The 17,109-nt window shown below is 35.3% G+C and overlaps 1 protein-coding gene across 3 annotated transcripts in view; it reads left to right on the forward strand.

Moving 5' to 3' along the window:
• Positions 1-604: 604 nt before the first annotated feature.
• LOC106457739 (signal-induced proliferation-associated 1-like protein 2) overlaps positions 605-17,109 on the forward strand; it is an 80,611-nt gene continuing 64,106 nt past the window's right edge. For all 3 annotated transcript variants that reach the window (XM_022383754.1, XM_022383756.1, XM_013917184.2), the window contains exon 1: positions 605-789. The gene's annotated coding sequence lies outside the window, so the exon portion shown is untranslated. The remainder of the gene's footprint in view (positions 790-17,109) is intronic.

Genomic DNA, 17,109 nt, shown 5'->3' on the forward strand with positions numbered 1-17,109 from the left:
GACCTGGGTTAGGCTGTACTTCTGTCCCACATTCATACTCGTCCCTAAGACCTGGGTTAGGCTGTACTTCTGTCCCACATTCATCCTCGTCCCTAAGACCTGGGTTAGACTGTACTTCTGCAAAATCGATATGGATATTTGTGAAAAGGACATTATTTTATTTTTTGAATTTTCGAAATAATTCATTTCATAAAGTTTCTTCTTTTGGAATAAAATATACAAATGGCTAATCAACTTTAGGGAAAAATGTTCAGCATTTCATTCAATATTACTTGACTTTGAAATGTGAATAAAGTTTGTACTTGTCTGTTTTGTTCTCTTTTTGTAGTGCTTCATTGACAGAATTTTTTGAGGTTTTTACAATTTTTCAAATGGTTGCGGTGCTGCTAAAAATGTTTTTATGTTTTAATACCTTTACATGTTAATTTTTTCCAGTGAAAGCTTTTTTATATCTTACCGACTGAAAATGGTCTAATGCGCATGCTTATAGGTACGTCTTTGATTGGACAATGTGAGTAAACAAGAGGGGAATTCGGGAACGCTGAGCCTTCGTGTATCAGGTTGAAGGAATGTTGACACGCGCTATATTTGTAATTTTTAGTGGTTAAAACTTAAAGTTAAATGCATAAATCGAGTTTCATCGTTAGCAGTTTCTAAATAAATTTAAATTAAAACATTTCTGCAGAAATTTGGATTAGACACAGCGAACATTTTGCTGACTAAAACTTTGATCACTTAAGTTAAATCGCTGCGAGAATCGGTACGAAGCACAAGTTACGTTACCTAGAGGTAAGGCCTTAAGTATAACTTATAAAAGACTAAAAGAAAACTAAAAGTAAGTCCTGATGTTATTATTTTGCTGTGAGTCATATAAAGTTGGTAGCTGAATGACAGTTCTTCGTTTAATTGTACTATCCGTTAGTCTGTTTTTCTTTCCGGTATTGTTAATTACGATATTTAATTTCCACAAGACAACAAATGTGTGTTAAATTTACAATTACATAATAAAAATTAATATTTATCACCTCAATGCACAATCAGTAAACAGCGAATGTGAAAGTTGGACCAACGTAGGTACGTATGCAATACATTGGTATATTTCCTCACTATTTTGAATTCGTTTCTAACACTACCAGGGCCTGATATATTAACATAGATTTTCACGTTATCTTTTCTTGAGTACCGTTGTACGGTACATTTAACTAGTAGTAGTACTTAAGGAAGCTGAGATGAGTCACCCAGTGCCTAGTAATACTATAGTATACTTTCTTAACCCTACTAAACTCTAATATCGTAAGTGCTATGCCTGCTGTTCTTTCAGGGCCAGGGTGTATGATGAAAGTGGGAGATAAGTTATCGAATGTTGAGGGTGCATATGTTTATAAATAGACTACTTGTTGCTAGGGTAATGTGTTTGGCAAAGAAAAGTAGAATTTATTATATTCAGTGTATCAGAATACTTGAAAATACGTTATAATACCTGTAAGCATACTAATAGTTATGAAACTTCTGTTATTTTATCAAAAATGTTATCCACGAGAAAATACTTCCAGTTTCACAGGTTTCGTACAAACATTCACCGAAGGAACAGTATAAAAGAATAGTAGACTGGACTTGACAGGAGAGGGAAAAGTTAAAATTGAACATATCAAAAAAATGCCACAGATAAAACAGTAGAATATCTTTTACAAAGTAGAATTTTGTACCCTCTTATAGAAATTAGATTTTTTCCTCTTACATTTCCTCCTACTGCGCTGAGTACACTGAAAGTTTGTTCGTTTACTTACAAAATACTTGTACTAAAATTTATACCTAAACTTTTTATTTTAGGGATGGTTAGAAGAATGCAGGGTAAAATATTTAACTTAAAACTGGCTGTTTAGTTTGAATTACGTAGTTAAAAAAGACTAAAAAGAAAAAACCAGTTCGTAAACAAGTACAAAGAATGGTCATAAAACATAACCTTAAAAATTGTTGAAAGACAGGTTAAACTGTAAGTGTAATGTAAATAAAGAACGTCTTTACGTGAAATGTGTAGTGTTAAGTGTTAAGAGAAAGGAAATCGAATTTGCAGCGCAAAAGCAGCTTTAAATAAAAATTGAAGTGTGACTTCTACACTGCTAACTGTATATAACTGTTTATTCTGTGTTTGGTTCGACTAACACAGCTGCAAATCAAACTCTGCACTATATTAAGTAAATGATGATAATGCTATTTTCGTATGTTAGTATTCCTCTACGATATAAGCACTTTCAGAAGCCACTTTCTACATTTATCGCTCATACTTGTCTGCTGTATATATTCACAAGAAAATGTCTGTTTTTCTAACAGGAAATGGGAAGTTATTGGCCCGTCATGTAGATAGCACATGCCACCTTCTTTCATTGATGTCCTGTGGTGTTGGAGTGCGAGTGTTCCGGAAATCCACCATCATGGGATTTTTGTTGGGCAAAAAAATTGTAGACATTTGTTATCACTTTATTACGCTAGCAGCCGTTCAGTATTATTGCTTTGGTATAATGAAGCTACGATAGTGCCACCCTTCGACACATTGGAAGAAGCAAGCGTTCAGTCATCAACATTGTGTTAGTTCTTTGTTTTATCCTGATGCATTTGTGCCTAACACATAAAGCACGCGACTTTTCACTTTTTACAGTTCGTTTGCATGCGTTATTATTAACAATTGTGTTAGATTGACTTCGCGTCCCATCCCACATTCCAGCAAGGTTAGGCATATGTTTTTCCGGTTGTATACTGCACACACACAGTTCTTTAACGTAATGTAATTATGTTCACAAATTGATAACACGTAACTTTGTAGAATATAGTTGTAATTTCAAAACCATTGCCGCTCGTCAGCTTTGGATCAAGCACTTTGGTGGTCTGGGGAGATAAGTTGAGGAAATTGTGAGTTATAGTTGTAGACGTTGCAATCATTCTATGATTCCTCCAATTTTGTGTTAATTTCTGGAAAGGGTGTAACATTACCTGCCTTTTCAACAGAGAATCTATTGAAAGCTGTTTAAGGCATCAGTTTCTATGTTTGCAAAAATAACTGCTTTGAATCGAAAATAAAGTTCCACGTGGAAGTAAAGGCTGTCTAATATCTAGAGCTTCACGAGATTTTTACTTTAATCATTCAGATTAGAGAACAGAAAATAAATAAAATAAAATAAAACGCCAAAGAGATCATTCAGATATTTCCCCTTCAAACCGAATTAATATAATTCATGTTTTTTTTTAATCTTAAGTTACATTCATCTTTGATTCATTACTATTTCAAGATTCTGCAAAGTTCGAATATATTTGCAAATGACATGAGCGTTAAAAAATGTAAAAAAAAAAAAAATCCAGAAATAAAGTGTATTTGGACTACTATTTAAATGACTTTTCTGGTCAGTATTATTCTCCCCATTGCAGGGCTTCAAGACACCTCGTTAAACCTTTTTTACCCAGCATAATAGATGCCAGAGAGTCGGGTAGCACATTAGTATTGTATCAACGTTTGTGTAAATTTCTGGGTTTCAGGACCAGCACTTAATTTGACGAAACAAGCTGTGGAAAAATATTCCACATGAGCTATGAAAGGGCTTTGGAAACCTTGCAAAAATTGGGAATATAGAAAACTCACGTTCTTCGCGTCGTGAAGTGTTCGTGATAAAAAAAAATAAAAAAACCAGAAAAAAGGCGTTATAGAATAGTAGACTAAACAATCCACTGTTATTTCACATACATACAGAACTACTAACTCTCTCTCTACTGACATAAAGGGAGATGTTTAGAAGTTTAATCATAGTATGAATTAAATGATATATATATATAAATATATCTCGCATGCCAAGTACTATATTAAAAGCCTGTTGAAGAAGAAAAAATGTTTATAGGAGCGCATATAAACCACTTAAGTAAAGGTGACCCCAAACGCTTTACATTAAAAGTTAAAGTAGATTAAACAAGAAAAATAAACAGATCTAGCTTTCAGTTTTGTGAGGACTTGAAGCCTCTCTAGCGATCCCTGGTGGGAATAAACATGTTTCTTTTGTTCGTATTTACGTGCCAAACTGAACCAGCTGGCTTGTGTGTGTGTGTGTGTTGAAGTCACCCTAGCAACGAGTGGATGGGTGGAGCACGTCAGTAAATTTGGCATTTCGCCCTTCATTCAGAGCTTCATTTCTGACATAAATCTTTTTGGGCGAAACAAAAATCCTCCCATATAGTTAAAAAAAGATAAATCTTTGTTGTTGTTTTTTTCATGAAGTTAATGTACAGAAAACATTAGAAAGTTCCTCCCCTCATTTTATGTATTTATTTTTTGAAATGTATATACATGTGACATGTAATGAGGCCGTTATGAGTTCCGATAAACGGAAATTTATCTGCAACGCTGATTGAGTTGAGGCGGTAAGCTGTTGTCATCTGCTTACTCCACATCAAAACTGTGCGTTCTAAGCGGTAAGTCTTCGGATTTACAACGCCAAAATCAGGGGTTCGATTCTCCACGGTGGACACAGCAGATAGCCCGATATGGTTTTGCTATAAGAAAACACACACACACACACACATAACTTGTTAGTTTGTGTGTGAGCGTTTATTGTAAAACAATTTGCATTACCACTTGTAACATTTATGATAACCACTGGCTATAGTAAATGTTATTTGAAAGTATTAAAGTTAATACAAACTATTTCATAAGATTAACAGCGCTGGTTACTAATTTTTGGTTGTCTTTACTACAAAGGCTATAGCTGAGGATAATAATTCTCGAGGGCTTATATGTCTTGTATGTTATTTCATAGACTTTAATGGCAGTGAACTATGTTTTACCATAATAACATGCTACTTACTTAATATAATTATTTGCTGTTTAAATCTAGATTAGAAGTGTTGTACAAAGTTGTGATTCATCCCAGTATTACACAAGTTGAGGGCCGAGTACGGCCCAGCGATTAGCGTGCCTGACCATGTATCTGAGGTTGTTTGTTTTACATCCCATTGCCGCAATAATAATAACAATAAATAGAAAATAAAATAAATTATGCTGCGCACTTTGAGACCATGGGTGCGTTTTAAGAGTGACGGTCAAATCCAACTATTCGGTCTGACGAAATAAATGAATAATTACGCTGGTTGAAACGTAAACATTCGAAGTATGCCGTCACTTGACAAGAACTATCTCAGTGGTAGAATTAACATGAATTCGCAACACGGTTCACGAATGTCTGAGACTCTGAACGTCAGTCAGCTTAGGTTTGCTATATTCATACTCTGTCATTTACCTTAAACCTTGTGTAAACGGCCCGGCATGGCCAGGTGATTAGGGCGCTGGACTCGCAATGTGCGGGTCGAGGGTTCGAATCCCTGTCCCACCAAACATACTCGCCCTTTCAGCCGTGGGGGCGTTATAATGTTACGGTCAATCCCACTATTCGTTGGTAAAAGAGTAGCCCAAGAGTTGGCGGTGGGTGGTGATGACTAGCTGCCTTCCCTTTAGTCTTACACTGCTAAATTAGGGACGGCTAGCGCAGATAGCCCTCGTGTAGCTTTGCGCGAAATTCAAAAAACAAACAAACCTTATGTAACAAGTTTTAACTTAAAGCCCAATACGGTTAAAGAAAAACTTTTTACATTTTACATCTGAAAGTTAGATCGCTCAGTATGTATAGACATACACTTTATACAGCTTTTTTTTTCATACTATAGTAATGTATCTAATTTAGGGACGCACATAAATGTGTGTGTGTGTGTGTATATTATTATTATTTATCTTTTTAACACGTATCATAGTTCGACATAAGTATTTCTTTGTATCCCCCCAGTGGCACAGCTGTATGTCTGTGGGCTTACAACGCAAGAATCCGGGTTTCGATACCCGTGGTGGGCAGAGCACAGATAGCCCATTGTGTAGCTTTGTGCTTAATTACAAACAAACAACTTTCTTTGTATTCTGTTGGAATTTTGTACACTTTTATCTAATTTTTTATACATTTTAAAGTTAATTTTTAATATTTCTCCTCTGTAAGAGTAACTACCAATTTAATGCTTTTTATCCTTATTTATCCGAGTTCAATTTAAAGTAGAATCTGTTTCGTACTTCAGTGTTTTCATTCTAAGAACTCGTAACTGAAAGCAAAGTACCATATGCTATAATACGTCAACCACACATCTGATATATCCAGGGCCGATGAGGCCTTTCGCCCAGTACCAGTGCTCATTAGGCTGGCCGGCTTACGACACATATAGTAGTGGTCTAGGCGATATATGTCATCATCATATTTCATGAAGAAGAACTGTATTGTATTATCTTAATATTCGACAATTGCGGCAACCACGTGATTTACTAGAGGCTGAGGTGAAACAAATCGTCGTTTTTATTTCATAAACAAGGGTGTATATATGTTCTGCATATCATGTGTGGCATCACAATATCTTACATTCTGAACCAGATGTCTATGACATTGTGACTGTGAATCTAACCAGGAGAAACTAAACGGAAGGCACCAGTTTCAGTGTTCTTAAATATTAGTTCATGTTGTTTATTATCACTATTTCTTCTAGATGTCTTGAGTTCAGATAAGCGTTTGTTTCATAAGTCGCATAGTTCACATATTAGTTATGATTGTATTTTTTTGACAGGGTGGAAGACTGTTTTATCTAGGATGACAACTTTTAATAAATGTAAGCTGTAACCTATGTATGTTGTTGGTTTGGTCCTACACAGAAAAGTTGCTGTTGGTCAAGTGTGCAAGTAAAATGTCTTAATGACGTTCCCTTACAATTAGTGGGTCGCTTTACACATAGATGGTAATTAAAATACAATGAAGAACCATTTTTCATTTTTGGACGACTGTAAGAAGGAAACCGGATATCCGTTAAAGCAGCGTTTCCCAAACTTTTGTTATCTACGCCCCCTTTTAGTAAATATGCTTTCTTGCGCGCCCACCTCTATCTACCTGTCTATCTATCTATATATATCTACTTCTGTAGATCTGGCCACTCGTTTACTGCAAAGAGAATCATCTCCTGAGAATATGGATAACAGATCTGCATATTTTAATATGTGTAAATATAGACTGAATGGATATTAAAAAGATTTCATTTCTGAACATATAAATGTATAGTCAATCTGTTTTCAGTTTACGTTGTACGCTAAAAGCTACTGTATTATCAGTTTTTGTTGTTAATTTGTAACGTTTTGGTGGATTTCGTCTAAGGGTGTGGTTCTTATATCCTTGGGTGGCTTGCAGAGCCTATTTGCTTTGTTTATAGACCAATATGATCCTTTCGGTGGTCTTGTTATTTCTAAAGATATGGTTAAAAATACAACCCTAATGTTGTCCCAAACAATCTGTCCATAGTTCACCATAATTTTTTAAACTATGGCTTCGTTTTATACTATTTAGTGGAAATTAGGCGGGTTAAATTAAACAGAGAAAAAATTTGAACTGCTTAACGAGCTGCTAATGTTTTTCAAATGCACAGTTTTGAAAGGCCAAATAAGTAAATACCTCCCTTCACCTTTTCCCCCTCAACTATTGTAGACTGTGTTGTGTCATAAGCACTGAAGTTTTGAGTTGTACTAGCTTCGGGGAAGAAGGAATTCGGCTTGACTGCTGTGTGTGAGGGGAAGAAGGCTGTTCTCCACCCCCTCGCGTTTCCTGTGTAAAATTTGTTAGGATCGTCCTTACCCGCTAATTATGACCCTTTTATAAAAGCACTGCACTAATGGCTTTGCTTAACGTGTGTGCACATATAGATGGGTCAGGTTTATTCTCATCTTTTTTTTTTCTGTTTATTATTGGTTAACTTACTCTGATGTCTGCTGAGTATACATTCGAAACGCTAAATAAGGAGTTAAGATATGGCATACTGTAATCTCTGAATAATAATAAAGTACATAGCATACAATGGAGAAATATAAGTATATACAGATCTTTTAACACCAGTAGTCAAGAAAAGTAGATAAAAACAAAATAATGGCTGTACGCTTAATACGCTCAGTGACATGACCCAAGATAAGGTGTTTCCTATGGTATTGCGCTGGAAACGTTTTATATATATTTGTATTTTTATACAACTTGGCTTAAGTCTTTTACTTTTCTAATGCATTTCCTGTGACATCACAATTACAAACTTTATTTATTATAGCAAATATCTTCCAAAATGGCTCCATTAAATGAAGACGATTTAATGATTTATAGACACAGCCCCAGTCATAACTCATCAAGCATTCTGACAGTTTTTTCGGTTTCAAAATCGGAATTATTGTAAAAGGGAACAAAATATACCTGCATATAAAATATGAGGCAAGTATAGTAAATATCAGAAGGATTATTATATAGAATACCCAATCTTTTCACAAGTTTTTTTTTTTACGAGCTTCTCATTGTACCGCCTGTTGTATGTAAGTACTTGTGCAGAGTAATCTGTAAAGCTTTGAATCGTGTATAGCTGTAAGAAAATGAACAGAGTTCTTGTTCGCATTGTGGACTTCAACGTGACATGTAATGAACACTTCTTAACATGGACGTTACGATTACATGAGAATTCATTAAAAGGCCTTTTGTTCAAGTACTTCGTACCAGTATGGTTGTCCAACGTACTTTTCCAGAAAAAAAAAGCTTATTTACTGCTGGCGTATTTCTCTAATACGCTACCAAATCATATAAATCGTTTTCTTGTTTTGTTTGCTGCTAAGTACAAAACTGCACAATGGGGTATTTGTGCTGTGCCAACCGCAGGCATCGAAACCCGATTTTTAGCCTTATAAGCTTTCAGACTTTCCGCTGAACCACTGGGGAGGAAGTGAATGTTTTAGTAACTTTGAAAGGGGCGGGTGTAAGCTGAATACAAGCATTTATGAGAATCAGTGACGACCGTATACTGTACGAAATTAATTTGTCCACAAAGAATTATCTGCTTTTAATTGTGTCCCCCACCCCCAGTGGCTCGGCGGTAAGTCGGCAGACTCAGTACGCTAAAAATTGGGTTTCGATACCTGTAGTGATCAAATCGTAGATTGTATAGCTTTGTGCTTAATAACCAACCAATCTTCACTTGTGAGAACCAAACGGAAAGTATCGCAGGTAGATAAAAACCCTTATCCTGATTATTGTTCTAATTGTTTGCTAATTGGTAGCCATGTTTTAAATATATTTTTTTTTCTAGTAGATCATATTATTTGAGGGGAAAGATAAATAAGTTTGTAATTCAATTTTCTTCCAATCAGTCAGTATCGTTTGCAAATTGGTTTACTTTGTTGCATTTTTTTTTTTTCTAACGAGAAGCAGATGTTTTCCTCGTGGGCAAACGGAACAGGAAAATGCACGAGACAGGTGCTGAACATCGTGCGTACCCCACACTTTACAGGCCCATTCCATTCGTGTTCATATATCACGCTCTGGGCGTTCCACCCGCGTACTGAAAAATACAGGAAGGGAATCTATTCCTATTATACTACATTGACTACGATACTTCCGTAATCGAAACATGGTGTAGATTTTATCCAATTAGTTCCAGAAGCTGTGGCAGTTAGTTACGTTATTCACTGTAATTGAATCGCAATGTACGCATTTTAGGAGTCTGAAACATGAACATTAAAACATTTTGATGGAAATATTTTCATAGTTATTTGAGAAAAAGGTTCGATTTTAATTTTTACATATTTCAAACTTGAAACATTATGAATCGGAATTATGAACGTCTGAACCCTAGCAAAATTGAAGTGCATGGATAGATAACCGAATTCCGCATGTTTCTTTTTCATAGCTTTTTAAAATAAATCTGTATTTCTTTATGTATCTAAGTGGTTTTCATATATGTTTAAGTTGTTTACAAAATAATAAAAAGATAATAACCTTTGCAAAATATTTTCCTTACAGCGAGTTGATGTTTACATATGAGGAATGTTTATCTGTCCATCTTCCAAAGTGTTAAGTTAAAAACATATTAATTGAGGATATGTAACACAATTATTTAGGATTTTTTTTTATAATTATGATTTTACTACGGTTGGCATGTTTGTTAGTTTTGACGCCACAGTACTTTTAATCAAAATGTAGCGTGACTCGAAAATGGCTTTAGTGCGTGTGTCACTATGGCAACTAGTGTTCACAATTTTGTATTTATGTGAAGTGCCAATGGCAAGAAAAACCAGTTTCCAACAGGAAAAACAGAAGTTGTGAAATTTGGTTGAAGTAAACTCAGTAGGATTGTTTGTTACGGACAACTTAACTTTGAGGGGGAGTACATGCTACATTTCAGGATCTATCGTGTTATTGTATGATAAATTATTTGTTTTCTGATGTGTTTCCGTGCCATCTACAACGCCTTTGTAGGCATAGTACTGCTACCCAAGGGAAATAGATTGCGATAGACATTGGTGTATAAGTAAAAGAGAAACTGGCTTCGTCATGTTTGCCAGTTGTAGAACTGATGAAGAATTTTAGATACAAAACTTTTATCCAACTTGAAGAAAAGTGTATTTTGTAGTAGCTGGACATTGGTGTATTTTCAAATTTTCGAAGCCAGTGTTTTTACATTTCTAACTTGTTGTTTATTAAACCGAACGCAAGAGCGCCGAGGTACGTGTTAAATGTGAAGTTTTTTTTTGCGAACTGAAAGGTGGCATTTTTCAGACTTATTTCTTGTTTACCTATCCGGATATGAGAACAAGCTTCCAGTTCCGTTGCTACTAGATCCGGGATTATGTATTGTCAAAACTCAACTTCTCTACATGAACGGGTAGAATATTCATAATGTACGTATACAGGTTTAAAATACAGGTTCTAACTCATGCTGTTTTGTTCTGAAGACTCAAAATTGAAAAATCAAAACCTCTTGAAATAACATGTCATTTTCAAGGAATGTGACGTGTTATTTACTGAACTGTTATTGGCCCTTCCTTTGCGCGTGTGTGTGTGTCGTTATTAATGGTATGGTCTGCCTAGAATTAGTCTGCTAAATCATATATCGATCGTTCGAGGAAGATTAAAAACATCTTGTAGTAACTACAAACGTTTATTTATGAAGCATTAAATAGAGATCTTGACTTGGCCCGGCATGGCCAGGTGGCTAAGGCGCTTGAGTCGCAATCTGAGGGTCGCAAGTTCGAATCCCCGTCCCACCAAACATGCTCGCCCTTTCAGCCGTGGGAACGTTATAAAGTAACGGTCAATCCCACTATTCGTTGGTAAAAGAGTAGCCCAAGAGTTGGCGGTGGGTGGTGATGACTAGCTGCCTTTCCTCTAATCTTTCACTACTAAATTGGGGACGGCTAGTGCAGATAGCCCTCGCTTTGCGCGAAATTCAAAAAACGAACAAACAAATCTTGATATTGGGTTTGATGTTTAAAATTCAACAACTTGAATTATTTTAGGCCAACAAAATTTAATTACGTTCACGTGACCTGTCGGTTTGCAGTGGACCGTCAGTAGCTAATGCTAGTTTTTAAATATTTTTATTTAATCATTCTCATTCAAATAAGTGACTACTGTAACCTAACGTTATGGTCAAATCTGCTCCCCGCCAGTGGCTAAACGGTAACCTTGATGGCTTTTAACCCTTAAGTTCAGAGTTCGATTCATGTTGTAGAGTTTTGTGCTTAAAACTGAAACAAACACAGAACCAGTATTTTAAATAAGATATACAACGTAATGCAAGCATTTACGAGAATCAGTTATTATGTTTACGTGTAATTTAAAATAATTGTGTTACTAAAAGATTTAGTGATTTCAGTTGAAAACAATGAATAATGATCATGATAGAATATACAAAATCAGAAAAATAATTCCAAATTCCGTTACAAGGTTCAAAACCCCCTCATGAATGATATAATATCCACTATTGATCAAGCTCCTATTTTACCCCAAGTCACTTCTGTAGACAGCCAAAAGGGGTTGCACTCGAAATAAAAACCTTATTAGGACATCCGCTCCTGTTACTTGAGCACCTGTGGAGTGTGGTTGTGAGGGGAGCCAGGAACGTAATATCCGATGCCAGATTCGGGCTCAGCGACCCTGAAAATGTATTCTTATACCCCCATTATGCGTGGATGAACTCGGGGCGTGATTAAGCCCCCCGTGCTAGAGGGGTACGCTGTATAGATAAGGGCACAACCTCGGTCTATCCTGAGTCAGCTTGCCAAGTTTGGTCCTGAACTGTGGGAGGCATTAGCTGAACACATATAAAAAGATACAAACGGTATTAATAAAGGATACCAATTTTGTCGTCCGCCCCCCCTCCCGCCCTGAAATCTGAATTTAACAACATAAATAAGAACAAAAAACTCAAATTTTAAAGGAAAGCATGGATCGTTGGTTATTCGTATAATTGCTATAAGATGTATTCAAAACAAAATAAATGCTGCAATAAAAAGTACACAAACAGTACGGATCAAAATGCCAACCAAATTAGGGATTGAAAATCGTTAAAAAATATATTCATTTAGTATCACTTTACTTGTTTGTGTACTTTTATTGCAGCATTTATTTTGTTTTCGATACTTCTTATAGCAATTATACGAATAACCAACGATCCCTACTTTCCCTTAAAATTGTAATTTTTTTCTCCTATTTATTTGTTCAGTTTTTATACACCCATGGAATGGACACAACATCAATAAACTTTCAGTATAGTCATAACCCTGTTAGCTATAACTTTTACAAGAATTAAAACCACAATCACAAATTTATAAAATGTAATCATCACTTTGGCTTACAGATAAGTGTATAAAGCTGCCAAAGTAGGGATTAAATTTTATAAATTTGTGATTGTGAGTTTACTTATTGTATCATTACTTTTTGTAGCAGGGTCCGTACTTCATTCTAAAATTCATAATTTTAATACTCATGTTTATTTACTTTTTATGTTATACCTTTATAAAGTATATACTTTACCTTTAGAAACTGTCGCGTGTTTATCCATCTATATGTAACGTCATGTGTTGGGTTCAAAAGATATTTAAGTACGTGCATGATATGTTCACCATTTATAAAGCATTTGTATATATATTTATCTGAATATCAAAAGTGGATACCCACAGACTAGGCAAGTAAGCTAGAGAAATCTTGTAGCAACAGTCCGAGCCGTCTATGGGCTAGCCCTGCTGAGGTGATCAGGTAGGTAGGTAGTAGACGAAATTGCTATTTTGGAAACGTTAGCAAACTTTTAAGCGTATTATTAGTATATATGCGCATAATATACCGTTACCAATACTTAGAATGGCCGGTTTTTCGCTTGGGAATTCAATAGGGTGGTTTTACGGTGCTTGAATTATTTGAAAACTGTTGATCCCTATTATTAAGTACTACCGTACTTAATAATACCAAACAGCCGCTTTGATTATGTTTTTTTTTTTTGTTTGTCGTTAATTAAACTAGAGGAGGGAGACGGGATTGATGAATACTTGGGTTAAACAAGGTATACCCAGTAATATACAAAGAGGGGTGTTACTTTTAAAGGAAATGAGTGGTAAAGCCATACTGGTGATCTTGGATGTTTTCCCCCTCGGAAACATTTCGGAATTTCCACTGAAACTGGTGCATGTAGACGGTATCTGAAGCTGTTTTTACACCTTTTAAATGTATGGATACAACAATGTAGGGGTGAGATCGCACCCGCTGAATCCCACCCTTTTTCTGCATACGCGTATGTTAAGGATATATTCAGAAAGCCAAAAAGTTATTATAACAAGCAATTTATTTACGAATATAACACGTGCGTGTGTTTGTTTGCACGTACGTCCATAAAACGTGAAAACTTTTCCTCAGGGCTCAAGAGTTTTGTATGAAAAAAGAATAATACAGACAAAGTTTTTGCTGAACAAATATTTATAATAGCATAATTATTTTTCAAGCTTGATTGCTGAAGTCTGGTACTCGTCAAAGTTCCAGAGTCGTGTAACATAACTTATGAAGGTCGTCGTTAACTGCATGTACAATTTACGTGAAACAGATTACCATCGGTCACTGAACTGCGAAATTAACACAGTCCTGACCGTAACGTGGACATTATAATTTGTTTTTATCATTAGTAGTCGTTATGGCGAAATACTGATTAAAAACAACCTGTTCTATTATATGGTGTAATAGAGCGTATTTTTATTTTACAAACCCTTATGTTTAAAACGGGGCAAAAACCAAGAACAAAAAAGTGTGTAGTGGTATGAGCTGTTGTATTTATAATTGGTCGCTTTGATCAATTCATTTCATAAAATTTAACTTTCACTATGTCTGTCTATACACGTAACAAAGGTACATTCTCGATAAGATAAAAAAAATAACTTACAGAAAGTGTATAAGTTCGTATTACCTCCGCCACCGAAGGTGGACAGAGGTTGTGTTTTCACCTCTGTATGTATGTGTGCATGTGTGTTTGTCAGCAAGATTTCTCGAAAATGGACGAAAGTTGGTATACATTTGAACTATGACCCAACTTAGAAGTGATCTGTTTTTGGAGGAGTCACGGAAATACTAAAAAATCCCTATCTGTTAACATGGGGACCGATTTTTCACACAGTCAAAAGTGATGAAACTTGGTGAACATACGAATAATATTATCCCTTAGTGTCTTGTCAAAAATGGCCGTGTTCGGTGATAACAACAGATATACGAGTATGATCAACGCTGTGTGGTGGAGGTACACGTGCTCTACTGAGTGCCCCCACCCTCCTCTCTCTCTCTGTCTATATACTGTATGTATATAGTGGATGGACGGACAGAATGGTATGGTGTAATTCTCTATGCAGGTCTAACTGAATATTAGCATCAACTATTCTATAAATTCTCCCCTACTGCTAAGCTACTTCATATTAGTGTAATTATTTTTCACTGTATTAATGTAGCTTTTAAAAGTCCTGGAAATCTTGGCCTTACCAATAACTCCTACTAGGGAATTTTAAACCTAACGGTACAGTCTTGTAGTTATTATGTGGCTGTTTTTAGTGAGCCGTGTATCATACAGAATTTCTATAATGATGACATGTTTGTTTTTGTTACTGTAACTAAAACAATTCAAGAGGTTTAATAAAAGGGTCTTCATAAAGACCGTTTCAGTGCTCTGCCCTTCAAAATCAATATACCATTATAATTTATCAAGAGTGCTAACTGCAATAAATAATGGACTGTGAGCCAACTGATTCATTAAATCAGCAGATTGAACAGGATTGAACCATCTTCAACTATACTACGAAGGACGTTGTAACAAATATTACTATTTATATGAAATGCATACAAGAAAACGCCTTCAGTGGAGTTTAGATTGCAAACTGTTGATAATTAAGTGACGTGAAATGTATAAGTTGATCTGAGGATTCACTTTACACCCTTTTCAGTATTGAAAGAGGGATAAAAGTAGGGACAAAACTACATGAGGCATTATTATTCTAGTAATGCACAATGAAAATGCTCTCATTAGATGGAATGTTTCTTCTTTTTCAGAATGGTAAATAACACCCATAGAGGACATAAATGTTATAATTGATCAAGCTCACTTAAAAATTTTGGAATTTAATACTGTTTAATAAAAGCTTTTCTAAGTTTCTATTGAAAAAACTGGCAGTGTTTTTGTTGTCCAGCAGTAAAAGCAATACAGTGAATTCATTTACCTTCCTAAACCAGTACAATCAATGATTCTCAACCCAAGTATACTATTTTGAGTAAAATCGAACGTAATATTTACCGCCATTGCCTTCACTGTGGACCAGTCCCACTTATTATTCATAAGATGTATTAACAAACACAACATTTTCAAGAACATTTTAGATTTTTTTCCACTCTGAATCCAAGTTGTTATTGTTGGAATAAATTATTCATCTCAGTATTAGGTGGGGTTCTAATAAAGTGACTAGGTAAAGTAGATAACTTATGTGATGCTATTAATCATATTTCAATCTATATTTGTCTGTCTCTCTATCTTATTAGATATATACAGACAGTATAAGCACACGTCGTTACAACATACAGTAGTCACTGTTCAGTATTTTAATTTCATATCATCCAATAGATGTGTTTAACATTTTTTACCGTTCAGTAGAATGCCCGTTGTTTGATAACAGAATACCAACGAAAACTTCTGTCAGATATTTACACTTCAGGCATTTCACGATATTTACTCATGCTGACTCATATTTGCGGGAAGCCACGTGCTTATCAGTTGTGTTCGATAAAAAGACACATGTAAATATTCGTGACATTTCTAAATGCTACTTTAAGGATACTTCCTAATTTTGTCTGATTTCTGCACTATAATGAACAGCTTACTCTTCATTTTTGCTTTATGAAAAAACGTTTTTCTATTTTTATTTTCATCAATTAATACTACTTGTACTACTTTTAAATTATTACTATTATTATTTAGAATTAGTTTGTTTAGGAAAACAAAGAACAACACGAACAGTTTTACAGCAAACTTTTAATAATTCTTATTTGTCTGTAAGGAAAGAAATTACATGTTACTGTTATATATTTATTCGTTTCACTTTTACAAAAAAAACTCAAAGAGCTTAACGTAAAAAATTATGTAAATACAAATACAAACATTTGCTGCTTGAAATAATGGTTTGTTTTTCGCTAAATAGGTAGGTGTGGTTCTTTGTTATTTAGTACGCTCTTTAATTCAGGAACAGAGACATGTAAGACCACTGAAATGTAAGTATAAATTCGTTGAAAATATCAAAATTCAATGTGAATATAAAATATATTACTTCTATTGGTAGAACAACAGAAGTACACGCATTATCAATAAAAGTCAAAATCTCACACTTCAGATTATAGACAAAATACAATCAATCACAAGTTATTGGTCCGGTATGGCCAGATGGTTAGGACGCTCGACTCGCAATCTGAGGGTCGCGGGTTCGAATCCCTGTCCCACCAAACATGCTCGCCCTTTCAGCCCTTTCAATCCCACTATTCGTTGGTAAAAGAGAAGCCCAAGAGTTGGCGGTGGGTGCTGATGACTAGTTGCCTTCCCTCTAGTCTTACACTGCTAAATTAGGGACGGCTAGCGCAGATAGCCCTCGTGTAGCTTTGCGCGAAATTCATAACAAACAAGTTATTTGAGTGGCATTAGCGTCTCTATCGAGTACGGCACACACTTATTTTAAACGTTTTT

Source organism: Limulus polyphemus, unplaced genomic scaffold, assembly GCF_000517525.1.
Source record: "Limulus polyphemus unplaced genomic scaffold, Limulus_polyphemus-2.1.2 Scaffold367, whole genome shotgun sequence".
NCBI lineage: Eukaryota > Metazoa > Arthropoda > Merostomata > Xiphosura > Limulidae > Limulus > Limulus polyphemus.